This window comes from Eimeria mitis, genomic scaffold (genome assembly GCF_000499745.2).
Source record: "Eimeria mitis Houghton genomic scaffold, Emh_scaff3904, whole genome shotgun sequence".
NCBI classification, from domain to species: Eukaryota; Apicomplexa; class Conoidasida; order Eucoccidiorida; family Eimeriidae; genus Eimeria; species Eimeria mitis.
In genome coordinates, this window is record NW_013572239.1 from 1 (window position 1) to 514 (window position 514).

Genomic DNA, 514 nt, shown 5'->3' on the forward strand with positions numbered 1-514 from the left:
AAATAAATAAATAAATAAATAAATAAACAAATAAATAAATAAATAAACAAATAAATAAATAAATAAATAAATAAACTTACGGTCATATCATCGCTGCTAGTGAGAGCGAGTGGTTTGGTGGGGTGTATAGCGAGATGTCTTATATAATCTTTATGTGCATCAGCAACCGAAGTAATTTTTTCGTGTGTATTTAGAGAAAAACAATAAAGACAACAATCATCACCAGCAGCAGCAATAGATTGTTTATATTCTATAAAGGAGACAGCTCGTATAGGCAAAGGAGATACTTCTATATCCACTATTATTTCATATGTTTTATAATTACTTATCTTTATTCTACCATCATATAAACCTGAAACCACCAAAGGTAATGTGGGGTGTACAGACACCGATTTCACGCGATCGGAACGCGCAAAAAATTGACGAGTTAAACGGTTACTTAAACCCATTTTCTTTTTCTTTTTTTTTTTTTTTTTTTTTTTTTTTTTTTTTTTTTTTTTTTTTTTTTTTTTTT